The sequence below is a fragment of the Uranotaenia lowii genome, chromosome 2, assembly GCF_029784155.1.
Source record: "Uranotaenia lowii strain MFRU-FL chromosome 2, ASM2978415v1, whole genome shotgun sequence".
Classification (NCBI taxonomy): domain Eukaryota; kingdom Metazoa; phylum Arthropoda; class Insecta; order Diptera; family Culicidae; genus Uranotaenia; species Uranotaenia lowii.
The window spans coordinates 304,004,354-304,026,895 of NC_073692.1; the positions used below are offsets into that span (position 1 = coordinate 304,004,354).

The 22,542-nt window shown below is 36.2% G+C and overlaps 1 protein-coding gene and 1 long non-coding RNA gene across 10 annotated transcripts in view; one reads left to right on the forward strand and one right to left on the reverse strand.

The window, feature by feature from the left end:
* Positions 1 to 17,199, reverse strand: part of LOC129746114 (serine/threonine-protein kinase 10) — a 157,329-nt gene extending 140,130 nt beyond the window's left edge. For 6 of the 9 annotated variants that reach the window (XM_055739594.1, XM_055739590.1, XM_055739589.1 and 3 more), the window contains exons 1-2: positions 16,932 to 17,131; positions 14,580 to 15,379 (exon numbers count right to left, since the gene is read on the reverse strand). The gene's annotated coding sequence lies outside the window, so the exon portion shown is untranslated. Of the gene's footprint in view, positions 1 to 14,579; positions 15,380 to 15,486; positions 15,669 to 16,931 lie in introns of those variants that run through there. The other 3 variants (XM_055739586.1, XM_055739585.1, XM_055739584.1) reach the window with 3 other exon arrangements.
* A 4,584-nt stretch (positions 17,200 to 21,783) lies between these two features.
* LOC129748437 (uncharacterized) lies at positions 21,784 to 22,445 on the forward strand. The gene is made up of 2 exons (XR_008737727.1): positions 21,784 to 22,009; positions 22,119 to 22,445. It is a non-coding gene; the product is annotated as an uncharacterized LOC129748437 (long non-coding RNA).
* Positions 22,446 to 22,542: the final 97 nt, after the last annotated feature.

Here is a 22,542-nt window from a genome sequence, read left to right on the forward strand (position 1 = left end):
TTTTTCGGTTCAACTCAAAAATATTGTACCTCGCGTAACTTGATCCAATCGATTGAACTTTTCAAAAACTTCAAATATGCTAGCTTTATATTTCAACAATTATAACAATAATAGGCGTTGTTTCGTTTTTTAGATGATATTGCATTTTGAAAGTTCAATAAGTCCTATTTTAGTAAAAAAAATTATATCTCAGGTCACACACATTTTAAAAAAGCTCAAATTTTGTGAAATAAAAGTGTGATAGTTGATCTATCTTCAGGTATCAGAATGAGGGTAGGTTTAGTAGCGGCATGTTATCCAAACAAACAGGAAAATTGTGCCTGATTTATCTTACGAATTTAAACATGTAAACAATGTAAACATGTGCAAAATTGTGGCGATCTGTTCAACAGTTTTTGGAAAACAGTAAAATTTTCAAGTCAGCGAAAGCATTTTTTTTAATTAAGGATTCGAATCTTCAATATTCAAAGAACGTTTTGTGGTCATTAGATATTTTCTAAGACTGGCAGGTGTATGCCATGGAACAAACATGAACGACAACTTAAACACAAAAATAAAAAATAGGTAGCCTTCTGTTGTAGCCTTCTTCTGGAAAGTAATAAATACAAAAATTGACTGAAAAGCCGTTAAACTATCCATATAACAAAAATTTAACGTCGAATATCAAAAACAATAAAAAATAGGTTTTTTCATTCTCCAAACATTTTAAAAATGCATCTCTATGTTTAAATAGGGGAGAATCAGGATACGTGATCCCTGGGGATACTTGATTCCTTAGCTATATCTCGAAACTGGAATGTCTTACAAGGATCAAATGTTCTAGAAAAATGTGCGAAGTGGAGCAAAACAACTATGCTATATGCTCAAAAAGATTTTACAAAATAATTTTTTGAGTTATTGAACTTTGTTTGAAAAGTTTCACAAAATGCGACTTGAAGATCTTTTTTTATCACTTTTTTCTGACGAGAAAAAATTAAAACTGAAACATACATTCCAAAACATAAATCTTTAGAGTGTAATACGAACTTCATAATACCATATTTTCAAGACAGTGGTAAACTCTCAACATTTTTCAGAAAAAGTTTTCTTAAATATTCATTATGAGTTGAATTGATCCCTAGAGTTTAAAAAGGTATTTTTTCTTCTAAATAAATCGTGATCATTGCTAATTACAAGATTACGATTTTTATCCAATAACTGATATTTATACAATAATTGTCTGGCAAAAAGGGCTATACAAGTTGATCTTCTCTAAAATTAAGAAAATATCGCCTTAAAGTATGCAATGACACTAGGGTTGAGACATAGTTTTGGGATTTTCTTCTTCTGACATTTCTTAATTGTGAAAAGAAAAAAAAAATGACCAGAATAGTCAATTGGCATTCTTTTTTGATATTCTGTTTGATTTTTCCAAAGTCTAGGGCCTCCGGAATGAAGGTTCAATTCTCCTTCAATGAAGGATCGAGTCACCCTTAGCTTGAACAATATCGCAATTTTTTTACTTCCACGAAAATGCTTCTAGTTCATCTACGGTTTCATGTATCGTTCCAACTTTTAGAGCATATAAACTTGAAATTACACTCTTTTAGAAAATGCAAAAGACGGCAAGTTGCTAAATTTTTCAAAAAGATATAATAAAAATAAGAAAAGGGGATCAAATATCTTCATTCTCCTCTATTTATAAATGTTTATACCGAAGTGATATATTATAATCTATTTTACAGTTTCGAGATGAAAAACATCCTCAATATCACGAACCAATAAAGTTTCACTTAGTTGAGAACCCGAAGTTTGATGATAAAAATATTTTGATTTACTCTGTTTAATTTTCGGAAGCAAAAATATAGTTTACGCCCTCCGTTCAGCTGCTAGTTTTGGCTATATTTTGAATACGATAGCTTTGAGTTGAAAGCTGTTTGGTTCCAAAATGAAAATATAAATTATTTATACAAAAAAAAACAAGCATTGTTTGCATATTTTGGAAAATTCACCATAAAAAAATCAGTTTTAATATTCATGCGACTTACATAGAGGAATTTCGGAGTCCGTTCTTAATTTGAACAAAAATATTCATATATAATTGAAAAATGTGAAATTTTCCAGTATGGAGCTTAGAATTTTAGAAAAATTTGAACCAATCTAGTATTAAATTTGGCTGACGATCTGTGGAAGATGCAAATTAATAAGTGGTTCAAAACGATTAGCACAATTAACGGTCAAATATACCAAAAAATCTTTACAAAAGTGACCTTTTTTTCTTCCAAGGCACTTTCAAAGGTTTCTCAAACTTAATACTGTGTTTTAGTTGGATCTGGAATGGTGCCATAAAGCGACAACTTAATACCGTTTTCTAGCAAAAGGCGAACAATCTGCTAAACTTGTCATAACTCCGATTCAATAGAAAATTTTGAGTTGTAGAAGGTCAAGCTCATAGAACTGAAGAACGTAAAAAGGCTCTGAAGGCTTTACTTTAGTACTCTAGGAAGACATACTAAAATTAATACTATACGGCCGAAATAAATTTGAGATCCTTCTTTTGTACCTGTGAGTTGAAACACCACGAAAGGGAAAGGGGGTAATGAAAGATAATGCATGAAGATATAAATTGGACAAAGGATGTAGAAACAGAGAAAAATTAGAAATAGATATTTTTTTTCTAGTTTTATAGTATTTGAAATCAAACACGACACTTTGATCAATATTCAATAGTTTGCATAGAGCCCAACGATGCAGCTATTTCTTTATCTTCATTTTTTTCTATTTTTTATCTTCCTTGACCTAGTAATTGAGTTCTTATTGTAACTTCAAGGTTTTCGTAAATAAAAATCACAATTACAATTACAATTTCAACGAACTTCAACAAAATATTCAATCCGAACCAAAACGATTTTAGAAATATGTCAACTCGAAACGTAAGTCTTACTTGATACCAAAAAATGTTTTTTACAAAAACAACAAAGCAGAATCTATGGAAGATGCATCCGAGCTCTTTACCGAAAAGTTTCACAGTATGTTTGTTTTTAACAACGCAGAAATAAGACAAGAACGCCAATATCCAGTAGAAATATTACCCGAATTCACAATAGCGGTATCTGATATACGAAAAAAGATATTAACGCTCGACGAATCGAAAAGTTGTTGCCCTGATGGAATACCAAACTCATTCTTAAAAAAATGTGTGAGTGGAATCGAAGAGCCCTTACACTTCATCGATTCGTGCCGGTCCATTCCCGAAGTTTTGGAAAATTTCGCATGTTTTACCGATACACAAGAACGCTTCCAGGCTCACCGTAGAAAACTATCGTGGTGTAGCACTTCTCTCTGCAATACCCAAACTTTTTGAGACACGATAAGATTTACCCGTGGATTGAAACGAAGACTTCGGACGTTCAGCATGGTTTTCTCAAGAAACGCTCAACCGTAACGAACCTAACTAACAGAGTTTGTATCGAGAACCTCACAGTGGATGATGCAAGGTTTCCAAGTTGAAGCAATATACACTGACATGTCCAAAGCCTTTGACGTAATCAATATAAACGCTCTACTGTCGGTATTATGCAAGAATGGAATCCGAACTAGAGATCGTGAAATCTAGTACTTTCTCGGTCAACAGTGGTGTTCAACAAGGGAGACACTTGGGACCCCTTCTTTTCATCGCTGTTATGAACGAATTTCCTGAAGTGCTGTCTGATGTGTTCGTGCTGGTTTATGCCGATAATTTAAAAATGTTTTTGCCTTTTCGGCACCCGAAGGATTGCGTGACTCTGCAAAACGCCTTGAACAGGTTCACAGAGTGTTGCAGTAGATTCGGCCTAGAGATCAATTCCTCGAAATGCAACGTGATAACTTTTTTTTTTTTGTTTCGATTATAGTCGTTTTACCATCTTTATGGCATTCGCGACTTTATCAACGTTGCAGTTGGCGGATCGTTATTGAAAAACTATCCGGTACAACTGTGTTCGATGTTTACTCTTGGACTCGAACTCGCGGACATCGGCTCAGGAGACAACAGACTTGCCAACTGAGCTATATCACAAGCCCTTAACGTGATAACATTTTCTCGGTAAATAAGCAATATCACTTATGAATACCGCTTAACAAACGATTTCATCATTGCTTGGCAAAACTCAGTGAAAGACTTGGAAGTGGAGTTGGACGCGGAGTTAACTATTTCAAAACACATCGAAAAAGTTTTAACAAAAGCAAATTCTATGTTCGGAATGGTTAGTAGAATCTGTCACGAGCTGGATAATCCCTATACGATTGTCTCAACCTACACTGGATTAGTTGGGACCGTCATTGAATATGCCGGCACTGCCGGCGTAAATTTTGTACATTCCACTAAATTTTTTATTGAAAGTTTATTGAAATTTTTGAGGGATGAATGACATTCAGATGTTAAAATCCTGAAGACCAAATAAATTAAAAAAAAAATAAAGTAGAGCAGTTTTGAAATGTATTGGAAAAGAAAGCGAATGAAAATCTGCCATCGTTTTTTAAATTACACATGCTTGAAGTTGAAAAACCGCTTAACTGGGCGGTAGATGGTGACATGATGGTATATAGCGAAATTGTTTGAAAAGCCTCCTGTACTACAAAGTATATCAGACAGAAGAGTCCATTACTGAGTCAAAAATGGCTCGGAAATGTGTGAAAATTCGTGGTTAGATTGCAAAATCGGCTCAAGTTAGTTTTAGTTGTTTAATTTCCACGTGAACTTCCAACAGCAGCTCGCCGGATGTGTGCTGATTGCGACCGATAACATTATTTATTGAGTACAAATATTTAGTGTGAGGCTTTTGAACATTTAATTTTTTGCAAAACTGACTCGGAGCCACAGCAGATTTCAAAAACTAGTTTCACTAGTTTGTGTACGTGTGTACGGCCATGGTGTAGCAATTAGTGATCTAGTCTTCTCTGCCAACGGCCGTGAGATCGAATCTCGTTCCTTGTTAACTCAGTACAGTTTCTGTAATTTGATGGTTTAGGTATTTGTAAGATGATAGCTGCCATATTTCAAATTTGTGAACTTAGATATGGATAAAATGAATGTCTTATAAGATGTTTTGATAAATCGGATCTTTTCGTAGCAAATGTTTGAGTTATAATGTAAAAAACGAAGGAAATTGTAGTTGTTTTTGGAATTTTACGAAATCTTTGAGAAGTTTATGTAGAGGAATTAAAACCTGTGCTTCTGAATTATGTAAGTTTCGTCACTAGCTTCTTGTTTGGTTGGAACAGTAGGTACGGTGGGTGGTGATTTAGGCAGAGAGCCAAGCCGAGAGAGAATTTTCAACCAAGAAACGCACGACACGCATCATTATTTCGTCTCTCGGCTTGGCTCTCTGCCCAAATCACCACCCACCATACCTACTCGGAAAGCAAACAAACACGTTTTGTGGACGTGCTGCTTGTGGTTCTAGAAATTCAGGAATGATTTTACGTTTATAATTTTCATATTTTTGTGAAATCTCACAGCGTGAATTGTTGCACCTCACTAGAATGTAGATTAAATTTGCTTTCCAATGAATATACTTTTGATTGGTCCAAACAAAGTAAAAGCACTGAAAATCCAGGTACAACCTGACGGTGGACCACAAAAACAGATGAAATTTCAACTTGTGAAAAAATCGCGCAAAGTAGTCAACTTTGCAAAATTCCAGTAAATTCAATTTTTGTTTTTTTTTTTTTTTTTTTTTCATGCGGCAGCTTTATGAGAAATCACACGGCCCTTTTGAGGCCAAAATTTTTCACCGCGGGGGAAAGCTAGGTAAATGAAATGGGAAGGATTGGGAGGAGACCGCAATACACCGGGCGGATTAAGAATGTGTCTCATTTAAACTCCGGTTGCTCTCTGACAAGTCAGACCCTGGCGAACCAGGGCTGGGCTTGCCAATGAGCTGTATTGCGAGCGAGGGTATTTTATATCGGTTGAATAATGTGTAACACTGTGTCATGTGAAGTGAGCAACAAATAGTAGCTTTAGAGGGCTGAGGTTTGTCGTGATAGTATTATTGTGTAGTGTGAAGTGAGCCTTTGTAAGGCCGAGTTTTGTTTTCACAGTGAGTATTATTGTGTCAACTGAAGTGAGCAACAAATAGTAGCCTTTGTAGGGCTGAGGTTTGTTGTCACAATGAAAGTATTGTGTCATGTGAAGTGAGCAACAAATAATAGCCTTTGTAGGGCTGAGGTTTGTTGTCACAATGAAAAGTATTGTGTCATGTGAAGTGAGCAACAAATAGTAGCCTTTGTAAGGACGAGTTTTGTTTTCACAGTGAGTAGTATTGTGTCATGTGAAGTGAGCAACAAATAGTAGCCACTGTAGGGCTGAGGTTTGTTGTCACAGTGAATAGTGTTGGACCCTACCTGTCACCTAACCTTACTCGATTCAAGAACTTTGAGCCTATGATTGTTTTCGCTTGAGATTAGCATAGATTGGCTAATAAAAGATATTTCCAAATATGTAATTACATTAACAACTTGGATACCATAAAACCGAATCTCCATTGAAAGGTGTTTATCACTGGCAGCACTTGTAAAAATTCTACGTTACACAAAGAATAAAAAATAAACTGATTAATAACCGAACAGGACTATACTACTAATGACAATGCTGTTCTTCTAAAGCCTCATCGCTAACTCTGAGCAACTTCTCAGAGCAACTTTCCTCAATCTGTTTCAGTTGAAATAAATTACATTCCTATTTTTGATTCCCGATATTATTTTCCTGGACTATCTTTTATTATTGTTTTTCCAAATCGTACCATCTTTCTTTGACTTCCTTAATTGAATTTCAAACCTAACCGAACATTAGGCAAATCTAGCAAAAAGCGTTGAAATGAGAAATAATTATTGTTAACAGGAAACTGTCCAAAAAGCATTCTGATCCAATGAGCCTCTAGTTCTTGTAAAATGCTTGATTTAAGAATAAGCCTTCGAAATTCATAAACCGCAAATGCACACTTACTAGAGCATTGGGGACGCGAATACTACTACCTTAAAATATTTAATAAATTGATTGCTTTTCAATTTATATTTTTTTAATAATAACTAAATGAAGTCACCAGTAACTTAAAGTTGATAAGTAATAAAACACCTAAAATATGCCTCCACTTCCACTAGTGGCTAAGAATCGAATGACCCATTTATTCTTTCGAATAGATAGAGCGATCAACGCTCTCTCTAATATTGTATATAATCTTCGGATACAATTCAGTTCGCATAATTCGTTTTATATAAAAAAGTAGGATACTACAGTTCTTCACCTTTTAAGAAAATTCGTACATGAATTGATGTTACAATATCTAATCGTGAATGTAAAACATGCTATTACTGTAAACTTCATTCGAGGGCATAAAATGCCTTTTGGTAGCACGACGCGCTTCCACATGTTAGTCCAAAAGTCTACGTTTTCGAGATCGAGTAAGAATCGGACTTCTCCCGCTAATCATTTGTTTATCCAACGACGCAGCATCGAGTCCCACTGATCCGTCTGGAAACCCAAGGAACTCCTCCTCGTTATCTACAGAGTCTCTCCTACGTTTGCTTGTGCTATTCCGAGACACGAACACTTTGGAACGACCCACAGGAAGATGCGCCATTTTGAGTTGATGTTTGTGGGCCGTGAGGACGTGACTTCCAATGGATATCTGAAAGACATTTTTCGAAAATCTTTTAAGAAATTTTGCATCAAGCCATTTAGGGATGTCATGCTGGTTATTATTTTTATAAAAAAGTCTATCCCCTACCACTAGCTTGTCAAAATGATCTGGGGAATCCACCTTCTCATAATTGTTGTTATAAGATTTTTCAGAACTATACTTCAAATGTTGTTTGTAAGTTTTAGTTGGATTAATCAAATCCAAAAGCATTTTCGGTTTGAAAGAGAGAACTTTATCTGAAGGAAACAATCCTTCAGTTCCCGTACAACTATTTCTATAGTTTATTAAAAATAAATTCAAACGATCGTCAATATCTAAAACTTTTGTTTCATTGTCAAGTAAAAACTTTCTTAAAACATCCTTAATAACCCTAACCAAACGCTCTGCCTGACCATTACTACTTGGGTTATAAGGTGGACTTTTGAGGACCTTTATTCCTTGCCTTTCAAGAAATTGAATAAACTCCCGAGAGTTGAAAGGTGGCCCACCATCCGTAACTATAACATCAGGCAACCCAAAACGAGCAAACATACTGGTAAATTTTTTTATAACATTTTTAGCAGTCGTACTGGTACGCATAAGCTCAACCTCAAGCCATTTTGTATGACTATCAACCATAATAAGAAAAATGCTGCTATTAAAGTGGAAAAAGTCCGCGTGTACCCTGCTAAAAGGACGTGTGGTTGGCACCCAACCATTTTTTTCTTTAGGTTTTGGCACAATCTGCATTTTAGCACAAATTTCACAACGTTTTACGTATTCTTCAATGTCAGAGCTCATCCTGGACCAATAAACAGTTCTCCTAGCCAGTTGCTTCATTCTTACAATACCGCAATGATTTATGTGCAGCATTTTCATAACTTGCTTTTGAGAAGATTCGGGAATCAAAACTCTTTCGTTCAATAATAGAACACCATCCATAATCTCCAATTTATCTTTTTGAGCAAACAAATCTTTGAATCTTGAATCTACCTTTCCCGGCCATCCATTGATTACGTATTGACAAACTTTTCCCAAGAAATGGTCGATTTTCGTTTCCTTCGAAATGGTCGTAAAATCCAGAGGAAATTCATTTGAAAAGTTCAGGCTGTTGATTTTATCACCATCCAAATGGCTGGGAACAGTTTGCTGCAAAGGGAAACGGCTACAGAAATCCGCATTAGCCATTTTAGAGGCAGGTCTGTATTCAATAACGAAATCATAAATAGAGAGCTCCATTACATATCTCTGGAGTCTTGTCACACAAATGGTATTTTTTCCTTCTTTCCCAAATATGCCTAAAAGTGGTTTGTGATCTGTAAAAACTTTGAAAGTTTGTCCAAACAGGAACTTATGAAATTTTTTTATAGTACATACCAGGGCTAAAGCCTCTAAATGCAGTATGGGATATTTTTTTTGGGCGGCATTCAGAGAAAAGGATGTGAAACAAATTGGTTTTTCGATACCTTGCTCAATTTGTACCAGAACACCACCAAGTCCATATGATGAAGCATCTGTAACTACAACCAAAGGCTTCTTAGGGTCATAGTAAGTTAAAATATTTGCTTTAAGTAAATTGTTTTTGCTTTGTTTAAAGGCCGAATCACATTCAGAGGACCATTTGAAATGAACATTTTTTTTTAAGAGTTCGTATAGAGGTCTGAGGTTAACCGACATCCTTGGAACGAACTTGTTGTAATAATTGATAAGCCCAAGAAAAGCCTTCAATTCTGTAACATTTTCAGGAATTTTTGCTTCTGCAATAGTTGAAAGCTTCTCAGGGGATGGTAAAAGACCTTCACTTGTGATCAAATGACCCAAATACTGTAAAGAAGAAACAAAAAATTTACATTTTTTAAAATTAACCCGTACATTTACTTTCTCGAGCCTTTCCAAAACTTGAATAAGTTTATTACGGCATTCGTCAAAATTTGCACCTGCTATAAGCAGATCGTCTAGATAGCAACATACATGATCAAGACCTTTTAAAATTTGGTCCATCGTTTGTTGGAATAAAGCTGCCGAACTGGAAGCCCCCTGTGGCAACCGGTTGTAAGTATAAAGTCCTTTCAAAGTATTTATAACTACAAATTTCTTTGAACGATTAGTAAGTTCAAGTTGCGTGTAAGCTCCTGCCAAATCCAAACAACAAAAAACCTTACAACCAGCCAGAGACGCAAAGATGTCTTGAGCAAGTGGAAGAGGATAGGTATTAGGAATTAGTATTTTGTTCAAGGATACCTTGCAGTCTATTACCATTCTTATATCATTGTCCTTCTTGAGAACCGCTATTACCGGAGAGGCCCACTCGCTTGCCTTAACTGGTGATATTACGCCTTGGCTCTCCAACATGTCCAAATGGGTTATGAACTGGTCTCTTATTTTGAAAGGAACCTCATACGCCCGTTTGAAAATTGGATGGTCACTTTTAAATGTAAGATCCGCTTTATACCCTGTAATAGGTTCAGAAAAGTTCTGCGTAAAAACTTCAGCAAATCTAGTTTTTATATTACTTATAGTGTTTTCCAAATTGCTGTCCGCTTTCAAAGCCATGATCGTTTTGCAAGGGATAAAATTAGCTCTCCAATCAGGAAAGAATAGCTCCAACCAGTCTCGTCCAAGTAAGGGAGTAAAGTCAATGTCACTTTCCAAAATTATAAGCTTTAACTTGTATACTAAATTATTCAATCTAGCATCAACAAAAATTTCGCCAAATATCGATAGTTTAGCACCGTTGACTACTACAAGTTTCTTTAATGATTTAGTAACCGACAAGTATTTCAATTTTTTTAAATATACAGCCATGCTTATAACTGAAGCCGCCGAACCTGTATCCACTTCCATCAACAATTTTTTTCCTTCAACGATCACCTCAACCATACAAGGCGCATTATTATTTTTTCTCGAAATCATCATACAACCGATATCAGATTCATCAGAAGACTGTTCCAACCTCATCCTGTTGAACTTGTCGAAAGGCACAGAATCCGTCGTTTTGTCTTCCTCAACGAATTTCACCGATTTTGTTTTATTTAAAAGATAACAATTTTTTCTAATATGCCCTCTACGCTTGCAATAGTTGCATTTGGCATTGTTATGGTTATTCCATTCCGGTTTATCGCGATTGAAATCATAATTATTCCGTTCCCTGTTATTGTCACGGTCCCGACTCCTGCTCCGAGTCCTTGAACGATACCCGGAATTATGCTCACGACCCTCAACACGACGATCAAAATCATCACGCCGGCCCAAACGATGCCTTATGGACAGAATGTTAGCAGATGCTAAACCGCTATTCTCGCTTATTAATTTAGCTCGCTGACCAGCAAGCTCGCTATTAACAATCATACGTTCAACTGTTTCCAAGCTTATATCATCCTCCATCAATATTTTGTACTGCAGTTCTTTTTCACGCATACCAAAAACCAATCTGTCGCGAATAGCTTCGTCCTTAAATTCCTTGAAATTACAATTTTCAGCCAAGAGCTTTACTGCTAAAATAAAGTTTTCTCCCAACTCATCGACTCCTTGATCTCTTTTACTAAATTTGTACCTATTCATCAGTGCAGGCTCTGTCTTATCGAAACGCGCTTTTAGTTTCTTAATGATTTCATCATAAGCCAAAGTTTCTACTTCTTGTTTCGGAAAGAGCAGCTTAATTTCGTCAAAGACTTCATCGCCACTTAGCGAAATAAACCAGGATTGCTTAGTCTCAGTAGAAACTTTGTTAAGCTTACACAAAATTTCGAATCGCTCAACGTAATTTGAAAATGGTCTTCCGGGATGATAATGATCAAGTGACCCAATCATGCCTGGTACAGACATGGTTATAATGTCAGTTTCTATGAAACAAAATCAAAAGAAGGAAAATAAAATAATAAAGATTCTACTCACTGTTAACCAGCACAAACCTATCCGCCCACAGCAGAACAAGCAGCAACAGCAAGAATCAGTAGCAGTCAGCCACCAACAGCAGCAATCAGCATCAACAACCAGCACCCAGCAGTAGCAACTAGCACTCAGCACCAGCAACTAGCAACCAGCAAGAGCAACCAGCATAAGAATCAATCAGCAACAGCAGTAACACAACTTTCCAGCGCCACAGCAAAACAACCTCCAGTACCGGGATCTGCTTCCAGAAATATTTCTGCCCAATCTGATGATATTTGTCCTAACTTAATATTGCAGCCAAACGTTTTAAAATGCAAATTGAACCAATTGCAAACTGCGCCAACAAAATTGACTGGTTGATGATCTTTTCGCCAAAACTTGGAACGAACGATGCTTGTCCTCACTACTCGCTAACGGATGGAAAAATGTGCTCACTTCGAACGACAGCGATGAGTAGCTCACCGATCAGTGTGCGTCTCTATAGTAATAATGGAACGTATTCAAACGAATAGAACCTTTAGAAATGCTGTGGAATAAAAGAAAATGGTGTGTAAAAGAATAATGTCGGTAACCACGAGGCAATATGTTCACAATTATTTCAATATATCCTCGAAACCGAAACCATCAAAACTATCTCGCAACGCAAGATTAATCGAATAATACCTTAAACAGCTTCCAACCCTTGTGATACAGGTTTGCCAAAACACACTTCTTTGCTTACAACAATACCTACTTAGGCCCACGCTGGAATCTCAACGAACCTTCCGTTTGAGCACTTACTTTTCCTCGTCGCCACTAAAATATTTAATAAATTGATTGCTTTTCAATTTATATTTTTTTAATAATAACTAAATGAAGTCACCAGTAACTTAAAGTTGATAAGTAATAAAACACCTAAAATATGCCTCCACTTCCACTAGTGGCTAAGAATCGAATGACCCATTTATTCTTTCGAATAGATAGAGCGATCAACGCTCTCTCTAATATTGTATATAATCTTCGGATACAATTCAGTTCGCATAATTCGTTTTATATAAAAAAGTAGGATACTACATACCTTATTATTAGTTATGAGAGTTATTAATCCGTGACTCCTTGAAGCCTAGGATACGGGGACACATCTGGACTTCTTAAACAAGGACCTGAAATATAAAACTTTATTAAACAAATTGTATGAATAATTATATCAGGTCAAACAATCAATACTGATCGGACCATATTGAACACTGGTAAGACGTTAGTTTAAAGCCGTGGGGCCAACACGTAGGTTCCGTTTCACTGGTGTTCATCAGTGATCCGTTCGTGCTCGCAAGATCTGGTGTGATATTTACACTATTCGATATTTTAAGATCTTGCGCGACAAGGCATACCCATTTATATCAGAGTGATATAAATGAGCCTCTTACCATGCCCACGGAATTCCAGTAAATTCAATTTTTGTTGCATCAAAAATCTAAAGACAACAAAATGTCAGAATTAGAATAAAATTTGTAATGATATTTTTACAAAAGCTCTACCACCTCCCAAACAGTTTTTACTAGCAATCTAATGAAAAGTAGGTTTTTCAGACCACTTTTTTGAACTTTTTGTGACCATTTCATTGAAAAAAAAATTAAAAAATAATCCTTGGCTCAATGATGTAGACATTAACTTCAGCTTTCATATGCATAAGGCAAATCTTTTTTTTGGACGTGTAATATATGAACTACAGCAGTTTTCCTGAGGCATGTTTTTTCGGATTTTTTTTCTTTCATGTTGAATAACGAGACAACAAGAAGCTTTAGCTATATATAATGTTCTAAACATATTTTACTGACATTACAAGGATTCTATTGATATAAGTTTTATATGAAAATCATAATAATTCAAACGACTTAAATAGATTTTACTTTTGGAGTGTCAAATTGAAACTCTAAGTCGGAAAAGGGAGTTTTCTTTGTCCAGGCTTCCAGGGTTCGTCCATAAAAAAGTTAAGATGCAATATTAAAGAACTTTTGAATTCATTTAGGGTCCCCGAAGAAATTTTTCTTTTTTGAAGCTTCTGAAAAAAGTTACAAGCCTTCAAACTTGCAATAGTGTCAAAATGACACTCTAATGCGGATGAGGGTTAAATTTGGCGCATGCACCCTTTTCAACCTTCCTTTGTGGTTACGGTCTATATGACCCGAACTGTACTTTCACGGCGCGATATTTCAGGAAAGATTAGATACATGAAATTTTCTGACTTTTCCTAAAATGAGGAGCTCTACAATTTCTAATTTTTAGATTTATGAATGAGGTTACCGGAGTCACCCCGCAAAAAAGGACATAGCCGGTTAGGGTAGTATAGAACCCGTTTACTATTTTGGTTTTAAAATCAAAACTACTGAACCAATTTTCATAAACTATACCATTTTGAAATCGTTCAAATGTCTGCTATCAGATGCCTCTTAAAAATCCAAGTTTTGATTTTTATGCTCTTTAGAAAACAATTCGCGTCGCGCTAGCGTAATCATTCCTGGTCGACATAGAAATTTCTGTAGTTATTGGTCTTTTGTTATTCTATCAACCGGCTTAAGAGCTACGTTCCATCACCCAGGGGTTCATATCAAAATATTTAGGAATCCCGGCACAATTCCCTTCTGTGTTGTTCTGAATACGCGTACACAATTTTTCACCGCTCGTTTCGTGGTCATTCGTCGAACTCCGACGTGAGTAACTGAAGGTGAAAAACAAGTGCCGCAGCTCGCACCATCTCACAAACACAGCCACATAAACATTCAGCCACCGTCCAACGCGACGACGACGACGACGACGATGGACAGCAGTGAGATGGGATGAATGAATAGCCCCAGCCAGCCGGAGCTCAAGAGTGAGAAGAAGGTGGGCAAGCATTCGCGTATATTGGAAAGCAAAATTTATGGACAGGAAACGTCAAACCCCCAAAGGAATTCAATATGGAGTAGGTCGTCGTTGATGGTGTTTATAGTGGTTTAAGACAACACACAGTCTCATCTGAATATGAAGGTGTAATCGTTGAATGGGGAAACAGGGGACATGTGAACTCACCTGAATTGATTTCTGCAACGTAGTGATTTCAGATGGAATCCTATAAAGGTGATCCAATTGGATTGGGTTATAGATATCGAAATCCTGGAGTCCTAGCAGCGCTCACTTCCAACACACAGGTCAATGAAAACTTTCCACGGATTGTTTTTCTTTGACTTTGTAAAAAATTGCCCGTCTGGACCGGAGTTATTTCGATTCAATCGATAGTCAACAAATCCTGAATCAACCACTGGAGCCACTTGTCTACTTCTTGTGCCCTCTTCTATGTGTCTTTTTCTTCAGCTTCAGCACTCTTTTTCATACACTTCGCTTGGATACATGGAAACATCACACAGATATACGCGTTTTGACACCAGCACTGAAGCAAGCAGATTCTTCTTGGCCACCTCGACCACAAATTGGACAATCACTTTTCTTCTTCCCTGGGTGTTCCCAAATTACACTTTCAACTCCATCTCACACTTGCTCCGAATCATTCGGGCTATCGATGGCCCCTGGTCTGCCATACCATACACTTGTAAGCCGTCACGGACGATCAAAAACTAGAACTATTATCCCAACTTGTTAGCGACATTTCTCATACGATACGATTATATGACGTTCGTCGTAGAAATCCATTGAAAAAAAAATTGTAACGCAACCCCAAGGTTTGACTAATTTGCCAAGTTTAGTTGAATTCCAAATATCGCTCCGTTCCTCAACACTTCCGGGAAAATCCAATCAAACACGCAAATCAAACCAATTCGCCCTTCACAGTACTCTCACTGCACATACTCTTCGAACAAAATATTCCAGTACACCTGTAAAATAGAAACGACACGAAAAGGGTAATGATTAATACGAATGGCCGCAACCGATATGTAAAAATTCATTCACAAAATTATTAACAACGGTAATACCATCTTACATACATACTCCCTCTCCTTCACATACTGGTAAGTGGCCAACAAGAAATAAGACAATTGCGAAGCGCCCCGATGAAACGGAACAGCAAAAGCAAAACCGTACCAGAGACAAGACAGACACCCAGCCAGCGATGGCAAGTTCCACTCCCGTACTGTGCCGAGCGAAACTCGGCTCGATGATTGAAAGTGCTTTGCTGGCTGGCTGAAGCTGAACCAAAACCTGCCGACTGGCCTGAGTGGATCGAACACTCTCGGCGGCTCGCCATATCCTCTAAACGAGCTGGCTGGCTCGCTAGCTGACTAGCTGTTTCGATGTAATTATGTTTGTGTATGCGTGTATGAGAGATACTTCCTCGGGGGGTTTTGGCCAGTGCAGACAGAACTGCCGATGGAAAACCGGAGGATACTGCGAGGCTTGATGCCTGATTGGGCAACTTCTCGCATTTAAACTTCATGAACGTTGATCCATACAATCTATATTCTCGCTACAATCAATCCATATTTTTTAAATCAAATAATTCTAAGAACACTTCAAGTGTGCCATCAAATTTTGGCCGTCTATTGTTGAGGATAGCGGGCTCAACTGATTATAATCGAATGAAAGCTTGTGTATTTGAATAAAATGTTTGGTTCTTTGTGCTTCGTCAAATTGCAGTCTTTTGCATATAATGCATAGGGGTTTTCTTGTCAATTTGTGTAAGCTTAAAAATTTTATTGATTTACGACATAACTTGATATTATGTCCAATTCACTCGGTCTGTGTTTTAAGCACTTTGTTCAATTACAAAAATATGTGTCGAGCGTATCGATTTTTAGATCTTGTGTATATTTGGAATAGCCTACAGCGCAAACTCTACTGATCTTTAAGATCACATTTTCACAAAACAAGTTAACAATTCGAAAGAAATATTCATCATTGATAGACATTTAAAGTCAAGGAAGAATTTTCTTATCTCTACAACCAAAGCTTCCTTGAAAAATAATATTGAGAAAGTAACTTTGTTCTTCTTAAAAGAAAAAAAAAATCGTTGGACTCATTGGCAAAGTTCTCTAGTAACATCCTTTGAATCTAAAAAAAATTAACTGTTTTTTATTGATTTAGGTCAAGGAAATACAAGTTAACTATGAATTCCCAGAAAAAGAAGTTTATAAAGTGATCAGTTTGCATATTTATTTTAAAGACTCGAATCTTCAATAAACATTTTAGTTTCGTCCAATAGCAAAAGAAAAGTTTACATGTAAGGAAAATTTTGTATGTAGTGTTCATAGTATCTACATGGCAAAGTACTATGTGTAATGTTAACGATTTTTAAATAACTCACTATTCAATTTGTAATCATCGTTTCATCTGGCACTCTGGCAATCCTGCTTTGGGCAGCCATGATTGTCGGATTATGCCCGAATCGTCGGGAGCCCCAAAGCAGAGGAATACGATTCCAAAACTTACCGAATTTTGTTTTACATTTTTCAGAACTAACAAATCACCCCGGATACCATTAACTATCACAAAACATGACCCCACTCAACATCCACTTTTTGGCACAGTTTTCAAACAAAAATTGTCACTTTGGATAGCACTTTTCCGTAAAAGAAAATTACCTGCACAAATTTCCACCAACACGACATCGGCCAACTTCATCCGATTCAAATTGGTAGAACTCTTCTTGTCGCTGCGACTGGAGCCTGGAAGTTTTCTTATTCCTGTTGTTGCGCTCTCGCTTACACCAACAGGTTAGCGGCTTCTGGGAGGAAAACAACAAATCTACCCATCTCTGTTTCGCTACCGGTGTTTACTCATTGCGTTGTCGATGCGGCTCTTTTCGCTCATTGCTGGTGGCATTTGTGCAACTGTTCGAAAAGGAAACGGCAAGAAAATTTACAAAGGATATTCGACTTCAAGAGGATGGTTGCATACACGTTTAATCTAGAGAACTTAAATTTGAGGTGAATCAAAGTTGAAAACTTTAAGGACTTATGGAATTTATTCTACTATAGATAAAAAAAAATCAATTCATTTCCCGCATACTAAAAAACTATATTACAAATAGTCAATACGATACTTCCACGTTCCCAGAAAAGGTTATTGTCTCCGTAAACGTAGCTATTATCTAAAACTTTACTTCGAAAACGATAAGAATATAAAACGAAAGTTCATGTGAATAGTGATGATATCTGGAAAGGTGAATGAATTGTTTAACGATTTACTTCAATTTGATCAATAATCGTATAAACTGTTCTCGAACCATAACGCTTAGCGTTCATGTCATGTGTCAAACTCACGTCAAAAATTACCGAAATGCGGGTCAGAGATGCCAGATGGTTTGAAAAAAGAAAACTCAGCCCGGATTCATGAAAATATCTTTAAATTTATTTATCGAATCAATTATTGATTTTTTCATACGTGGAAAAAATAAAAGCAGTTGCATTGTACAAAGAAAAAAGTTGGTCTGATTTAATCACCGTTCAGTTATCAAATTTTGTTTCATCAGTTTTAAAAGTCTTTGAGAGAGTTTTGCATTGGACAGATTAACAATAATTTTTACTAAACTATGAGCATGCCTCATCTTTTGAAAAAATAGTCGAATCAAAAGGAATCATATTGGCAGCAAACATTCCAACTGCTGCACTTGTTACAAATTTTAGGCTATTACCACTTCTGTTAGAGCAAGTTCACTGGTGTTGGGAAAAAGTGGTAGAAATTTTGACATTTTGAAAATTTTACCATGCAAAAATATTTTCAAGATCTTTGGGCGTTGTATTTTTTAACAGCACTGTTTCTTTTTCAGCCGTATGTGATAGAAATATTGCTATTTTTACATCACAGCATGCGAAACTTCAACACGTGTATTGTTAAAAAACTTGAAGGCCACAGATTTTGACAATGTTTTGCATGGCAAAATTTTCAAAATGTGCTAAAAGTGACAAAATTTCTACCACTTTTTCCCAACACCAGTAAACCTCTTAGGAATAGAGCTTCCCGCATAAATAAGGATTGTATCCAAACGTTTTCTGTAATAGTATAACGACGATTTGACGAAGTGTAAAAAAATGTTAAACGAACGATTAATAAAACATTAAAATACATTGCGTTAAACGTGAATTCCGAATTGACGTTATTTTAAATATGTCGTTAGGTTATGTAATTGTTAAAAACTGTTAAGAACTTTGTATGAAGATACCGTTCTATAAACAGTCAGCTTAAAGTTCATGAAACACTAACGCATATCGTTTTCATGTCATTGAACTGTAAAATGAATAAATTGATACGCCACGGATAAATAACGATTTGTCAGACTGTTGAGTGAACGTTTTGAAAACTTTTAGAGCAATAAGAAAAAAGATTATATAAACCGTTTGTACTCAAATAACTTTTTATTTGATGGCGCCTAGTTTAAAGTAACCATTTGAAATACATTAAGATCAAAAGGTTCAACTGTTTGCGTGACGATAACTTGAATAGCCATTAAACGCCAACGAGTAATGGAGATAAATCATTGCACAGTTTGAAATTCTTTTTAATACCGTAAACTGTACCTAATTCAAATGATGAAATTGTTAATTGTCACGATAACCTTTTCAATCCCTGTATAATTTCAAATGCATTAAATGGACTAGGGGTTTTCGAATGAAGTTAATTACAAAAGTTAATTACAAAAGAATTTTATTAAGATTCAATTCATTTTCTGCAACGATTATGATAGGAAGTGTTATTAAGGAACGAAAAAAGGTGGACAAAACTTTAATAACACTGAGCTTCAACACAGACGGTGTTAAAGTTTACAATTCTTCGGCCAAAAAATCTTTGTGGCCGATTCTACTTACTATTAATGAGTTGCGTGTATAATAATCTCCAAAAGTTCAATAATATCGATAAGCTACATTATTGTAATTTATTATTTAAACCCGTTGTTCCTAAAAACGCCAAAATTTCTAAGGGAGGAATGTTGCCAAAAACGGACGGGGTCTGTAGTCACTTCTTTAAAGTTGTTACTATTCATTGCGGACCAAATACGAGAGTTCTCGTTCTTTCACTTGCGGCGAGTATGGTACACTAAGAAGGATAACCCAAATTATATAATATGAATAATGAAAATATTTTAAAACACAATTTTGTAGCTCAATAGAATGTCGAATTTTGGTGCTCGCAGGCTTAGATTCCTTTGCGGTCCTTAATGTGTTAAGAGCAGCTTTGGAATTCCAACAATCGTTTTTACTAATACTGCAGTCAGCAATGATTATGCAGCCAATGCAACGAGTTAAGATAAGGGTAACAGTGGCCGTTTGTACCTATGCTGCTAGTAAAAGTCCGTAAGCTGAACGCTTGCTTCCATAATTGACTTCGAAACTGATTCCTACTCGATCACAATGATAACTGCGGAAGGGAAGATTGAAGGGAATGGAATTTCAAATTATTTTTGAACAAATTAGCAAAGTTTTTATACATAAACATTTGAGTTATTATACGGGTACAGAATTTCGCATTCCGAATTCAGGCTTCTGATTCATCAAGACTACCAAATAACCATTAAGTCACCATTCACCGCCAGGCACTCTTAACCGCCCTAAAACATTTTAATATTAAACTTGAAAACAATAGAATTTTTCTCGCAAATACGCTTTCTATCATGTTTTATCATTGTTGACCATATAACTTCACAAAATCTAGTTGACGATGGTCGGAAAACAAAAATCTATTATTTTTTACTGGGAGAGTTCAAGGACATCCTGAATTAAAAGAGTTAAAAGAACAGTTTAAGAACAAGCCAGACAAAATAATAGATTCCGCTGTGCGAGATGATTTTCGCGCGAGCAATCATCAATGACTGGGCGACATTAGGAGAATTTATAAATTTACATAGTCTACTTTTACTAATAAAAAAAATGATTGAAGTTGAACAATCGCCTAATTTTGTGATAGATGGTGGCTTGATGGTTCAATAAAAAAATCCTTTTTGTTTACTTACGATTTTCAGTTGAGTCTGGAGAAATTTGTCTCAGCGTTGTTATTGCATCCACCTGCCTGACCTGTCAAAATCATTACAGATCTTAAAAGTCCGTAGTGGACACTCCAAAAGCTGCTTCACTGATATCTCTAACCAAGGCAATCCTAAAGCGGAGATTGCAGGTTCAAGTCCTGTCGGTGAGCCGTTGTATCTTTTTCGAAAAATTCAAAAATACAATCCTAAATCTTGTCGCTGTTTCAGGCACTCGAGAGATGATCATCTGATCCTTTTCTGTGTTCTTAGGCGAAAACCGAGACTGCTTCCCTGCGAAAAACAGAAATAAAACAAATATGAGAATCAGTATCTAGTCGTAAAAATTTCACAATATTATTCCTTAACCAAATTTACAATTGAATCATCCTAATTTCATACGAAAGTTTACCGTGTATCCGTGATTGTTTTACGGGTCCAAGTAGTTCCCCGATAGTTGCAGATGCAGCAGATGTCCTCTGAAAGCTGCTCATGTTGTTGTGGAATTACTTTTTTCAGCCCTGTTCAGTTTTTACACAATCTCCTGACTATCCGGTGCTCCGATTGTGATGCCATCTGAAGAGACAATCGTTAGTCCACGCAGGATGATACGACAGGAGACGAAGCATTGATTGGTGGCACTCCTACACTAGAATTTGAATCATATAGTAACCAAATATAAACTGAATTCAAATAAATTAAAAAGGAAAACCAACATCGCCATAATCGTCTTTGTTTATCTTTTTTTATAATTTTGACGTTTCAGGATTCCGTAAACATACACCTGAAAAAAAATCTATGGAAGTTATAAGTTATAGTTCGTGATCATTTTGAAGATTAGCTAAAAAATATACTGAAGGTCTAACACATTATTTACCTTTCATGAAATCATCACTTCAAACATTATTGTGAATGTTTGGTTTTTATCGTCATTTTGAAACCGCCAGGCTATGGTATGATAGAATAGCTACGTTTACAAGGACAGTCACTGTTTCTCGATATGTCGACTTATCATATTGACTGTTTCAGATATAGTATTTTGGTATGCGGGTTGTAGTTTGTTGTTTTTGTTACTGTTTTCGCCAGCAATCGTTTTTTAAAGATGTTTGTGAGAATTATGATTATTTTTTAATGTAGGCTAGCAAGCATGCAAACAGGCGATAAAATCATCGATTTTGCGTAAATGTTTTTGTTTATGAATGAATAAATTTATTTTAATATATACGCAACATTTAATTAATTTGATTTACTAAATTGAACGTTGAAAATTTTCTAATTTTTTTAAGTTCAGTGCACCTGGCATCCCTGGTCGTTTTTGACCGTTGTTTGTTGCTGTCGAAAATTTGCAAAGTTCGCCGCGTCTTTTTACGTTCTCCGGGGTAAAAGATGTTTTTCTTCGAGTTCATTCGCCGGATTCTGTTACGGAACCCCAGTGGTATGGCTAGAGACGCCGTTCCGGATCGAGCGGGGCTGATTCATTTGCTGCTACCGCACCGGGTGTTGAAATTTCTACCCCATTGGATTCCTTGGATCTGGACATTGTGTTTTTCAGGTAGGTGAAAATTTGTGTTTTATTCCACTTGATACTTCATTGGACTAGTTTTTTAAATAAAATCAAGTAGGTACTGATAAGTAATCATTTAACTTTATTTCTTTTTCAGCGCCTGAAGTTCACCTATAAAAATGTGCAGCATAGCGGTTTTCGTACAGCAGAAAGTGAGCGGAAATTAATATCATAATCTCATCCAGTTAATATTGCGAATAGGTGCAGGATGTCCGGTAGGAAGTACGACAGCCATTGGTGTTAACAGAACCCCGGTATAATTAGGTGGTTTTCTGGTTACGATAAAACGTCCGTCAGCTCGATCGCTCGCCTGGGATTTCTGCAGAGCAGAGATAGCGGTCTGAATTAAAAAAAAACGATTATGTGAAAAATCAATTAATAGAAAAGCAATAAAATGAAATTTTCGATGACATAAAGACGTGAACCAGAGTATTGATAAGCCTCATGATGACTGTCTGTGGTAGTGTTTTATGAATTACTTCCATAAAGGTCCCTTAACAGTAATGAATAGTTTGAGTTCC